Source organism: Palaemon carinicauda, chromosome 29 (genome assembly GCF_036898095.1).
Source record: "Palaemon carinicauda isolate YSFRI2023 chromosome 29, ASM3689809v2, whole genome shotgun sequence".
NCBI lineage: Eukaryota > Metazoa > Arthropoda > Malacostraca > Decapoda > Palaemonidae > Palaemon > Palaemon carinicauda.
In genome coordinates this window covers 40,070,872-40,080,727 of record NC_090753.1, presented here as the reverse complement: position 1 = coordinate 40,080,727, position 9,856 = coordinate 40,070,872, and positions in this window count along the sequence as shown.

Here is a 9,856-nt window from a genome sequence, read left to right as displayed (position 1 = left end):
TGAGATTGTTTGCTTATGTTTTTAGTTAGGTTACGGCAGAGGTGAATGTCTTGGGTGAATGCTTATTCTAATTTGACTGCAGCTTAAGGAAGTTGCGTGTGTGAACGCTGGATTATTATTTTTCGACCAGCGTGGAAGTGATTATTTATATTCTGAGGCGTAATTCCTCCTTTGGAGACACTAAATTTAGAAAGTTGATTTTTTGTTGATGACCTGGCCTGCACTTGATATTGTTTGAACTGCTCAATTGACTGCACAACCGTTGATGACCTGGCCTGTTTATTAAGATTCCGATTGCTGCTAATGATGATGATGATGATGACCACTAATTGACTGTTCAGTTCAGTTGACGAACTGCATATAGTTCCGTTTGTCACAGATTGGTGGCTGTGCCAAGGAGTGATCGGTTTGTGTGCGGAGACAGTTTCTGCATTAATAAATAAACAATTATAAACATATTTGGTAGTTTGCCATAAAAGACAGTTTGGCTTTGTGTTGAGGACAGTGTTGATGTCCCATAAAATATAATATACATTTTGGTAGTGGTCGAGTTTAGTTTCAAGTTTGTTAAGGTTATTTTGATTTATTTGAACGGTGTTACAGTTATTTGAATGGTTTTTAGTATTAAGTGATTGTTGTAAGTTTTAAGAAATATAGTTTTAAGGTTATGTTTTGTTTTGTTTTTTCCCTTTTGTCTAAGAGTGTGGTGTTAGAAAACGTAAGGGGAAAGTTTGTTTTGTTGAGACATTTGTCAGTTAGAGTGATTCAAGGGTGTGGGGTTTGTTTTTGCAACATCCCGCCACATCATTTTGGCGCCCGAACAGCGACTGCCGAGGTGGGATTGGAAGCTGGACTGTTGGACAAAGGACTGAATTAGGATTAGGAATTAGATATAAGGTTAATGAAAAAGGGACGAGCAATTAAGGGTTTTGAAGGATGAATTGCGGCTGATTAAGGAGCGTGAGGAGAAGTTGTCTGTAGAGAAAGAGAAATTGTTGCGTGAGAATGCGAGGTTGAGTAGTGAGAATGAGGAGATGTGAAAGGAACTGAAAGCACTAAAGGGAACTGTAGAGAGAGTGGAAGACGGAGTTGAGATAAGGATGCGTGAGAATGAGGAACGAATGGAAGCTATGATGGGGCAGTTAATGGGAATGATGAAAACTTTCATGGTTGAAGGCGCAGTCGGCGGAGTGGCCTCTGCTACGGGTAATGGGTTGATAGTGGAAGAGAAAGTTAAGGTAGGTGATGATGGGAAAGGAAGTGATAGTGACAGTAATAGTAATAGTGATAGTGCGATTGAAGATAAGGGAATTAGGCATAGTAAGGATAAACAGAAATGTAATAGGGAGAATGAGAAGAAAGGTAGAAGTGATGTGAAGAAAGAGAAGAAAAAGTGTCAGGATGATAGCAAGGATGATCGTGAATGGGTGAAAGTGGTGTGTAAGAAAAGGGCTAGTAAGAGTATGATCAAGGATAGGAGTATGAGTGTGGAATTAGATTCTTTCTATTCTAGCGAGGAAGTAGGAAACAAGAGGGAAGGTAACAGTGATGATAACAGTGAGAATGAACATGATGTGTATAAGACTGTATTTATGAGAGAGGTACCTCGGTGTGAAAGGTTCAATGAGCATAGTAGTAGGGATGTATATGAATTTTTCAAGGAGTATGAGAGGTATTGTCAGGATAAGTATGGTGATAGTAATAGAGTTTGGGCTAGGGAGTTAGGAGTTTGGTTGATAGTGGAAGAGAAGGTTAAGGTAGGTGATGATGGGAAAGGAAGTGATAGTGATAGTAATAGTAATAGTGATAGTGAGATTGAAGATAAGGGAATTAGGCATAGTAAGGATGAACAGAAATGTAATAGGGAGAATGAAAAGAAAGGTAAAAGTGATGTGAAGAAAGAGAAGAAAAAGTGTCAGGAAGATAGCAAGGATGATCATGAATGGGTGAAAGTGGTGAGCAAGAAAAGGGCTAGTAAGAGTATGATCAAGGATAGGAGTATTAGTGTGGAATTAGATTCTTTATATTCTAGCGAGGAAGTAGGAAACAAGAGGGAAGGTAGCAGTGACGATAACAGTGAGAATGAACGTGATGTGTGTAAGACTGTATTTATGAGAGAGGTACCTCGGTGTGAAAGGTTCAATGAGCATAGTAGTAGGGATGTATATGAATTTTTCAAGGAGTATGAGACGTATCGTCAGGATAAGTATGGTGATAGTAAGAGAGTTTGGGCTAGGGAGTTAGGAGAATATTTAACTGGGTATTTGTTGATGATATATGGTGTGATAATGAGTGTAGGGGATGTTGATTATGAAAGTGTGAAAAAGAGAATAATTGAGCAGGTAAAACGTATAAAAGGAAGTGTTCGGTATAAGCGTAAGAATGATTTTGATGAGGCAAGGATGAATGTAGGAGAAGCTATATCAATGTATGTATGTAGGTTGGAAACGTTAGCTAGGAAGAAGTATGGGGATGAAGGCATAAATGAAAATAAGGAGTTAATTAGAAAGATTTTGGCGACTATACCTGAGAATGTGAGTGAATTTATTAATTTGAAACGTAGGGAGAAGATGAGGTGGAAGTAAGAAAGATTTACATGGGATGATATCTTAGAGATAGTTGAGGATTACGAGTTAGATAGATGTATGAAAGAAAGTAAATCTGTGAGTGTAAGAAGTGGAAGGGAGGAAAGTGTGCCAGAATTTGTTAGTTTTAGAGATGCCGTTATGAGAGGACCGATGAGGGTAGCTGATACTGTAGTAGATAGGAGTGTTAGGGCGAGTAATGTGGGAATACCTCTAAGGTCAAATGAAGGGTTTAGGCAAGGGAATCAGGTTTGGAGGGATAGGAGTGGTAGTGTGCAGCAAGGTAGGTCAGGTAGCTGTGTCTGTGAAGAGAAGTGTTATAAGTGTGGGAAAGTGGGGCATAAAAAGAATGAGTGTAGATGGGCGTTAGGAGCATGTTTCGGGTGTGGAGAGACAGGGCATCGTATTAGTTAGTGTAAGAAAGAGAAAGGGGTTAATTGTAATTTGTGTGGTATGACTCGGCACATTGTGAGTGGATGTCGGAGTAATCGTACAAATGTGATTTGCGGCAATTGCGGTAAGGATGGTCATTATGCTAGAATGTGCAAGGAGCCTCGGGGTAAGTGTACTGAATGTGGTGCAGATGGGCATGTAGCTAGGGTATGTAGGAAGCAGGGAGTAAATCAGCCAGGATGTTCGAGAAACTAGAGTGTAAGATGGTTCAGCTGGGTGAGTCCTCGAGTGTGTGCGGAGTGAATGTGATGCATGTTCGTGAAGGTTTACTGCATGAAGACGTGATGGTGAAAGAGCTTATGACTGCATGAGTGCAAAAGTAAATTTTAATGGAATAGAGCTAGCTGGTCTCATTGATACTGGTTGTGGTGTCAATTTAATGTTTAGGAATTCGTACAATAAGGTAAGGGATGTTTGTGAATTTAGGGGGTGTAAAGGTGAAGTGAAAGGTATCGGTAATTTAAGTATGTCTGTGCAAGGAAAGTTACGTGAAAATGTTATTATTGGGGGGCTGATGATGGGAGATAATGATTTTTATGTGGTTCAGTGAGTAAATGACAAATATGATGTGTTATCAGGTAATAACTTCTTGAAAAAATGTGGTATGATTGTACATCCTAGTGTAAATATGATAGAGAGGAAAGTTAAGGGTAAATTTTGTGGTGAATTTTATTTGAATGAAGATGGTAGTGTATGTACGAAGGTATGGAAAGGTGTGCCATTAATAGCGAAAGAAGGTGTTAAATTGTACAGAGATGCGAGTGAGGTTATCAGTGTAAAAGTTGCATGTCCGAATAGTCTGGGAATTGCCAATAGTGACAATTGTGAATATGTAGTGGAAGGTTTGGAAGCAAGTAATTTAGTGAAAACAAGTGTGCATGTGTATGATGGTATTTTGAATTTGCAGGAACCGAAGGTGTATGTAAGCTTGTTGCCGACTGTAAGGAGAAAGAGAATACAGGGAATACGTGAGGGTGATTGCATGGGATGTATGTATACGTTGGTCAATGTAAAGGATGAAAGGTATGTTAAACTGAGACATGTTATGACGGGTAAGATAAAACAGGATGACGATTAGGACTATGAAAGTTTGAAAGAAAGAATTAATGTAGATGAGAATATAAGTGAGGAGAAAGGGAACAATTGAATAGGATGTTATGGGATAGACGGAGATTTTTGAGTTGTGGTGACTTGGATTGTGGGGGATCAAAGCTGCCTGAATTTAAGATAGTTCTTAGTAATGATACCCCCATATATCAGCGTCCCCGACATTTTTCTCCGCCTATTGCTAGAGAAATATAAGAGCAGTGCCAGGAGTTAGAGCAAATGGGTGTAATAGAGGAGTGAGAGTGCCTGGAATAGCCCTATTGTACCTGTAAGAAAGCCGGATGGAGGTTTACGTATGTGTATTGATTATAGGAAGGTGAATGAAGTAACTGTTAAAGAATGTTTCCCGATGAATATAGTGTCTGACTGTGTGTGTAAGATGCATGGTATGAAAGTTTTTAAAAAGTTAGATTTAGTTAGGGACTATTACCAGATGCCTCTGGCAGAGGGGAGCAGGCCCATTACGGCATTTTCAAGTAGAAATTATCATTATCTATTTAAAAGATTAAGTTTGATATCCTTCGAAAGAATTTAGAAGAATCACAAATCATAATGAAAAGGAATCATGATAAAAATAGCGAAGCCAACTAAAACATATACAGTGGGTGATAATGTATACATATAGGTAAATGTACGTAAAAGACTCAATTATAAACTAACACCTAAGTTTGAAGGCCTATTTAGCATTTTGGGAAACATTAATGGCCAATAGATTTAGAGTTCAAAACGTATCCCAGCCCACTGATGAAAGAATTATAACATTGGCTCACATAAGAAATTAAAATAAGAGAGAAGGAAGTGAGGGAATTTTTTGTTATTCTTTATCTATGAAATTTATATGTGAAAAATTTTTTCTTCTTAAAATATAGGAATAATTACATATATTTTTCTCGTTACAGGTTTCCAAGATGAAGTTTTTATTGTTAGGAGTGATATTGCTCGCTTAGACATTTTTCTCGTGTGGGAAGAGCTCTAAAACTAAAAGTATAGATTTTAAATATGGCACTATAGTAGAGAGACAAGAAGACGTTTTTGTTACATCAAGTAACTTAGTTGTTGAAGTACGCATGCAAGCAATTTTTCTCCCAGAGCATGACGTCACTAGCTTGAATAGCGCCATTTCAAGGTTTGCTGTTTCATTGAATGAAAAGCATAGAAGACACTTTCCTTTTAATACAGAGAGTTCACTTGCATCGACACTAAATATTGCAGCAGATAATAAGTTCAATTGCAGACTGAACAACGGCTCGTGTATATAATACGACAAGGCCGGCTTCAATGTATCATGCCCAGACAGATCCATGTCCTATTCTCAAATCTTTGTTGCAGCAGATGGTTGTATCGGTACGTCCCTGAATTACATGGTCCGAGGAATCAAGACTATCATCAGAGAACGGGCCTACTTCACGAACTTTACATGTCGTCTACAATTCCATCTTTACCTCTCCCATAAAATGCACGAGTGGCTAAGCGGTTGATGAAATTAACCGAGATGGACCACCCGACACCGACTTATGAAGACCTTCGTTTCTAGGTGTTACTAGCAGCAATCAGTGTTACGGTGATGATATTTATCGCCGTTAACATCTTTGGCGTAGGTTAAGAACAAACAAGTTGGAGACCAAACAGAACGTTTTGCCATGTCTAGACAAAACTCCTATTTTATTTCAATTTAAAGCTGTTTGAAACTGGCCCCTTCATTCGCTCAAAAGAGTACGATTGTCTTGGAAAAGTGTTGTGCATGAAAAGCAGTTAGTACGCTAGTAATATGTAGTTGAAGAGACTCTTGATCATTTGCATTTTAAAAAACATTTTAATAACATCTAAAATATAAATATGTTTTGGGGCATCTAATAAAATATATAAGCCCTAAATGTTAAAATAAGGAATCTATTGGCATCTAATAAAATATAAAAGCCCTATATATAAAAATAATATATATATATATATATATATATATATATATATATATATATATATATATATATATATATATATATATATATATATATATATATATATATATATATATATATATATTTATATATATATATATTCTTTTTTGGCAAGGAAAGGGTCCTTCAAAACCTGGTACACTGGTTAAATATTTTCAGTTTTTTGTGTTTGTCTTTATGTTTAGTAAAGGTTAAGGTAGGCCTATGCCTGCACAGGGTTTCAGTACTAGGACAGCTTGAAGATCTTTATAAGATGTAAGGATAGCATTCTATACCATCTTTTTTAGCAACGGAATGTTAGATTTTGTTTATTTCTCATGAATTTTGAAATTATGAGGAACTGGTATTCTGGGATTGGATATTGTAGTACACAGTACTTGAAGTAAATGGTTCCAGAAATAAATCACCTTGATCAATCAGGAGTAATGATAATGATGTTAACTATTATTTAAAATAGACCCTCTTTGATGCATGGTTGTTTGAATGCAACAGCTGTTCCGGCAGATTTGACTATAAAAAGTCTTCTGATGACTGTAGCTAATTTTATTATCTCTGCTACAGCATCTGCAGGCAAGACTCCTTACTGGCAGAATGCAGTAACCTCACTGATAGAATGTTGTAATCTCTACGATTTTTTTTTTTTTTTACATTCATTCATTTATATAAGCAATATTTTCATTACTTGTGGGATCCATAACATTAATTATTGCGGAATTTGTATGAAATAAGTTATAATTCTATTCAGCATTTAGGAAACAAAACATTTTTAAACCAAGAAATTACCTTCCAAAAAAGGTTATCATAAATAATTATTTAATCCAGTATAGATTTTGATTTAATTCTAGTTATTATGATCCTTTTCTAGAGGTTTAATAAAGAAACTTGTAATTTGTAAAGGGACTATTGCTGAAATATTTTCAAACACAGGGAAAAAATCTAAACTTATATCATAATGCACATTTCATAAATCTAAACCACAAAATGTCAAATACCTTAGCCTTAAAACCAAATTCTTATTTGGAATCTATTTTCTTTTTATTAGTCAATTCCGTCTACTATATCGTTTCTTCTCTGTAATTCATATAATACTAAAGTAGCTGATAGGTAAGCACGCGGGCACGCACACACATTCAATCCTTCCCACCTCCTTCACTTTTCGTAACTATAACCCGCTCATTCTGTAATTTGTGGAAGTTTGTGGTTTCCGAGTGTACTTATCAGGTACAACTTATTAGCTATTTTTATAATTTAACAATATTAACTTCCATTTGATTTGTTAAGGCTTCAACAAAAGCATGAATACTTTCCACGAACAATATGATAAGACTGACCATTTCATACCTTAGCAGAGCTAAATGGTCCAGATGAACATCAAGGATCGAACAAACAATTTTAATTGACCTCTATTTTTTTTTGTGGTTTTTTAAAAGGAAAGGAAATGGGGAAACAGTTTTATAGAAGCCTTAGGGACGTTTAGCGTGATTGGATCAGGTCTCCTGGACCTCAAAAATCTCTGTGCAACTGATAGCCTCTCTCTCTCTCTCTCTCTCTCTCTCTCTCTCTCTCTCTCTCTCTCTCTCTCTCTCCACAATGCTGATAGAGAATTCTTTGAAGTATCTTTGAAGTATGTTTTTTTATTCTTTTTTGGTGTGGGGTGATCCGTTATAGGCGAATAAATAATAAATTTGGATCCCCCAGGGCTTGATGGGGGAAGTCATACATGTGAATTAAGATATGAAAATACGCTTCACGTGACAAAGGTAAAGGAGATCTATCGAGGCTTTATATTGAGTGTATCTGTTAATTCTTTTTTATTCAGATTTACTTCGAAAGTTATATTTATTGTTTTGTTTTTTAGAAGTTGATATAATCAGATTCATATTTCACGAAATTAATTAAATGAAAAAATTATTTTGTAAACATTGAATATTGAAAGACATTACGGAAACTTTATCATATTAATCAAAAATGCATTTAATCTCGAGGGTCTTAAAATATGATTAACTGTATAATGATACTAAATAGCTAAACACTTTAGCTGGATTAAATTCTAAACATCAAATATACATATCTTTAGATGATTCATTTTCCAGATGATCTAATTCCTTAGAACTCTATCAAAGAAATATTTAATGTATATAACACATACAAAATATTTTTTCATATTTTTTTTTCTAGTTTCCTGATCTTTGTTTCTTTCGAAATGAACAAAGCTCTTTCTAAACTTGATTTGATCTCATTTCTAAATGGTCAGCGAGAATTCTAAAAAATAGAATTTCCATTTTTAATATTAGAAGAGACTTCCTTATTGGATCTTGCATAATATCTCGACATTGTGCAACAGGCAATGTTTAATCTGATATGAATATTCAGAAATGCCTTAAATTACAGTTCATAATGTTACAGAATTTTCTAATTGTGTACTATAATGATATAGAATAAAAATTATATCAAAGCTAATTTTACAAAATTTTACTCGCCTTAAAGCGGACAAGGATATTACTGCCAGTGCAAAACTTTAGTGTGCTCACATGTTTGTAACAGCCTACAAGTAATTTATTAAATTTTCCATATATATATATATATATATATATATATATATATATATATATATATATATATATATATATATATATATATATATATATATATATATATATATATATGCATATTTAAATATATGTATAGTACGTCCTAGATTTCGTCAATGTCGTCTTCTGAATGGCAATATTCGTGGTCTTCATGTAAATATCCAAGACCTTACAGTTGCGTCCCGACATTATATTCTTTTGTGCTCTGAAACTTTGGTTTCTAATATGAGGCACTCCTCTGAGCTCCTTATAAGTGGTTTTAAGAAGCCAATAATGTTGAAACGTGATGCCATCTCTAGGGCCAGAGGAATGGCGGTGTATATTAGCACCTAGTACCATGCTTCTCATGAGTCCTGCTATCAATGTGGATGTCATGAGATTCAGGTAATGAAAGTTTGTTATAGGCATAACAACTTTTATTTGTGTTTCATTTACCGGAATCAAGACATGGATGACTTTATCTTCGATTGTCTTCTTTTGTCTTTGATGGTGATTTTAATGCTCACCATAGGGAGTGATTAAGTTCTATCTATCCTACCGGTCGCCATGGCTTAAGAGCTTTAGACTTTGCCTCTGAATCAGGCTGTGAGCAAATCATAAATGAAGCTACTCACAGGTCTGGTAATTGCTTGGACCCCGTATACACTGACTCCCTTGGTGTTATAACTAGTAAGGTTGGGTCTCCAAACGGGACATCTGATCACGCCTTGATTTCATTAGTAGTGAAGACTGAGAAGCCTCTCCCTGATATATCATACTCTTGTAAAATTTATATGAAATCCCAAGCAGACTGGTATGGGATTTTGCGTGATCTTTTGGGCTTGAATTGGTCATAATTAGATAGTAGTGTAGATCCTGTTGTCCCTTTGAATGAGAATCTAGTCAACATAATTGATAGGCGTATCCCTTCTCGTGTGCTACGGTACCGAGTGAGGACAAACCGTGGTTCAATGATGATTGTAGACGTGCTTATTTGGAGAAGAAGGAGGCCTATCCTCTTTGGAAGGGTAACAGATCAGATTTGACCTGCATCACCTATACTCAGCTTCGAGCTTTTACTCAGAGAGTTTATGCCTCAACTGAAAAGGAGTTCAATTTAACCACAAAAGAAACCCTTTCTGGTACAACTCAGGAACATAAATGGTGGTGTACCTTTAAATCTGCA